This window comes from Suricata suricatta, chromosome 1, assembly GCF_006229205.1.
Source record: "Suricata suricatta isolate VVHF042 chromosome 1, meerkat_22Aug2017_6uvM2_HiC, whole genome shotgun sequence".
Lineage (NCBI taxonomy): Eukaryota > Metazoa > Chordata > Mammalia > Carnivora > Herpestidae > Suricata > Suricata suricatta.
The window spans coordinates 105071384-105075315 of NC_043700.1; the positions used below are offsets into that span (position 1 = coordinate 105071384).

The 3932-nt window shown below is 33.7% G+C and overlaps 1 long non-coding RNA gene across 1 annotated transcript in view; it reads left to right on the plus strand.

The window, feature by feature from the left end:
* The window catches only part of LOC115274961, a 107335-nt gene extending 103403 nt beyond the window's left edge, over positions 1 to 3932 (plus strand). The window contains exon 4 of the long non-coding RNA XR_003901348.1: positions 3828 to 3932. This is a non-coding gene — a long non-coding RNA (uncharacterized LOC115274961). The remainder of the gene's footprint in view (positions 1 to 3827) is intronic.

Consider the following 3932-nt stretch of genomic DNA (forward strand, 5'->3'; position numbering starts at 1 on the left):
ATATATATATATATATATATATATATATATATATATATATATATACATATACACATACATATATATATGTCTTTCTGAGTAATATATTTATATCTTTATACACTTAGTTTTCTAGGGAGTCTATGATTGCAGTTTTTTTTTTTAATGGGAGCAACAATGATGGAGAAAAGAAAGAGTAGAAAATATGCTCACTTAGTTAGCAAGCAATAAGCTTTTGGTGTTTTACTCCTTTGACTTCCCCCAACTTTGATTAAAAAGAATTTAATTAAAGTAACTTATATTAATAAAAATACATCCCCCGCTACACACAGGTGTCAGATGACTCCACCCAACTCTGTACAGTAACTTGCAGAGGATTGTATTCAGTCCTGGGTAGCATACTTTCAAGAATATAACAGATTATACTTTTCTGGGGGAAAACGGCAGGGAGAGAGGGGACTTAAAACCACCCCCAATAGGAAGAGTAAGTAGAGTTGTGACCACTTCAGAGGGAAAGGAAAGGCTCAGGGGGATGGCTGGGATCTCTCTTCAACTATCTCAGGACTCTTTCCTGGAGAATAGTTGAATTGTTCTACATAGCCCTAAAAATGGACACAAAACTACTAGCTGACACTGTAATATAAGGATTTCATCTAAATATAAGGATGAATTTCCCTGTGGTCAGGTCTGCTCAAGAAAGAACTGACAACTTGAGATGTAGTGAGGGGTTTGAGCATAGCCTGAATCACCTCTTGACCAGGGGTGGCTCTGTCTTTAAGGGTGTGGCTGGATTAAATTGTCTTTAAGAGTCTTTCTAAACCTGAGATTCTATGATTTGTTTTAATCTTGTGTCAGATTTGAAGTCTGGAGCAGCTGTTGTGTTTCCTTTCTTTTTTTTTTTAAAGAGATTTGTATACTTCTTCATGGTAATGCAGCAATCCCACAATTGTCTATATGAGGAGCATATTTAATATTTTAAGCCAGCTATGATTACTGTTGTCAAGAACCAAAATAATCTTGTTTTACTTATGTAAATTGTATATGGAAATATCATCATCGAAGCCATTACGATCTGTTCATAAAACTTCATTTGAGATTTTAATGGTCAAAATTTGTAGTCAGTGGTGGACTTGCATGCTTAACCGTATAAATATTTAATATTGGTTGCCTAAATCACTCTATTTTGCTCTTTTTGGTATGAAGAGTAGTGGGTTGGAGGGCCCACTTCTTTTTTATTTCACCCTGATTCCAGGGCGATTTTATTTTAGTTGCTTGGCTTAATGAATAAATATGGTAATTTTTGGACAGTTGAGATCTGAACTAAGGTCTGTCTAAGGATGTGTCTCATTCCTTGAGATAAGCAGTCAAATGACTTGCCCAGGGCTTTACAGATTAAAAAAAAGTCAGGATTTAGGGATATATTGAATTCGTTTGCTCCATACAATTCCTTCCAGGTTCTTTTGTATTCTCATTGTCTCTGACTTTAGTAATAGTATGGGAAGGAGAAATGGAGAAAGAAATGAATTCTTTTTACTAGAAAAAAGGAATATCTGGCTTAAGTCATCTCTGATTTGCTTCAGTTGCAAACATATCTATTTAAGAACTTAGATAAGGAATTTTGGAAATTGTAAAATGAAAAAAATATAATAATTATGTTGCTTCTAAAATTAGAAAATGAAAAAGAAAATGTAAAGAGTCTTTTCTCCTTTAGCCTGCCTTTTGAATTAACCTCGGGGAATAACTCTAGAGCTAATGGTCTCCTATTGGTAGGTTCTCATGCATAGACATGTTTGAGTATTAACGTGATCTGTGAAGAAATATTACAGAAGGTTGTGAAATTCTGCATCTTATTCAATGGATTTACTCAATCCAACATCTTCTGTGGTAAAAGAGAACAAATAAGAAGACAGTAAGCAAGGGAGGAACTGTTTAAGAAAAGTGGGAATAGACACCTTCATAGCTGAAAATGACATGTTACGAATGGCCTGCAGATGGAGCTCTTTGCAAAGTTTTCATGTAAAGTATGAAGCCAGCGTCTGGGTATTTGTGCTTGTTTACAGCCTTCTAAAACTTTTTGCTTTATAATCTTTGTTTTATAATCTGCTTGAAATGAAAATTTATACACTGAGTTTTTAAAAAGCCAAAGAATTAAGAAAAAATTGTACAAAAGCTATGATCTTGGGATTATATTTCTGTAGATGGCAGCCTAATTTATATCTTAAAAGAGCCCTTAGCAGTTGTCCTTATTGTTTTCCTGTAACTCCTCCGTGGCCACATGTTTGGTCATAGTGATCACAGCTCATTATGTAATATTCATGGTGGACATCTTACGTTAATTGTGCTTGAGACCTCTTTTTCCATGGCTATCATGTTTATCTTTTCTATTTATTTTCCTTTCAGATATGAAATACCATATGCAGAAAAAAAACCCCACCTCTCTTTCAGATATATGTTAGCAATGTTTTAGAGCTGTTTTTTGATCCAAAGGAAATATTTTCTGTAGCAATCTGTTATCTAGTTTTATTTTTAAAATGAATGAGTTTCCATATTCCCTCTCTTAACCTCTCCCTTCATATATTTATTGAAAGGAATTTGCTGTTATTCATTTTTCTTAGTACACAGTTGCTAAATCTTTTTGATGTTTTATATTTCCTCATTTTTCACATTTATACATGTATGCTTTATAGCCCTAGGATTATTTTAGGAATGAAGTTTTTATTTATGTAATATTTTAGGATGGATAGGGACACATTCACTTTTTAAAATCTTGCTTATTTAGGATTCAGTGTGAGGTCTTTATGAGAAAAAAATTTTAATATTGTCTCTATTTCCCTGTGTTTTAGTCAAGCTGCACACCAAGCATTGTCTGACATAACTCAATTAATTACAATTATGTCTGATGAACAAAGGCAATATTTTTAATTCTAAAATTTTAGGTCAGAAGGTTTAAAGTCCATCTAAGCCACAGGTGAGATAGGCTCCAAAGTGTATTAGACACATCCAGTTATATCTATTCCTTAATTCATTGTTCTGTGATGGTTTAATTAAGATGCTTAATCAAGCTTCAGAGATGATATGATAAGAATTAATCTTGTCAACTTTTCTTTTTATGAACAAGCTGCTGGCTCATTTTTTAAAACTTTAAATTATAAAGAGCACTACATAAATACTGGAAAATATCATCTTAATTCCATTTAAATATAAACCAAAGTCCTAAAGCTTTACTATCTCAAAACAAAAACTAAAATGTATCCAAATCTCAGGTAGTATTATTTTGGTGTAGTTAATAACCAATACTTTGTTATATTGGTTTATATGTTTTTAACTACGCACACATGTATTAGCGATGAAGCTTTGTCGGATATTGGGTGGCCTAAAAAAATTAAAGAACAATGAATGGCTGATTACAGCTTAGAGAAAAAATGTTAAAAATACCCACAATTGGTAGTAACTGATTTGTTTTCTCTTTTTTTAATTAATGAAAAGCAAATGGTTACGGTCATATAATGAGTATTACTGACATATGGAATTTTTATCGCTTGATGCAGAGTTTTGAACAGCCCTTAAAAAGTTATAATAATTATCGGCTGTTTTATTATACAGAAACCTCACCAGATTAATAGTTTTCATTGTATTGAGCTGGATCTTCAGGGAAGATCACTTCCCTGCCTTTTCTAGAAAAAGATGCAGGTGGACTAAGCTCTGATGGCCTTCATTATACAAGTACTTGCACATCATATGCTAACCTGGCCTGAACAATTTAAATCCAGATTGAGTCGTTTGCTTTAATTTGAATGTGACAGACGGAAGATATGGACCTCTGTAAGTAATGTCTCTTTTTCTTCCAGCAGGAACCCTGTAGGAAGCCTTGCTGCACTTCCAGTATCTCCCGTCCCTAGCCGTTCTGGACCAGGCCCTTCCCCAGGGCTCCCACAGCACCCTGTACTTAACTC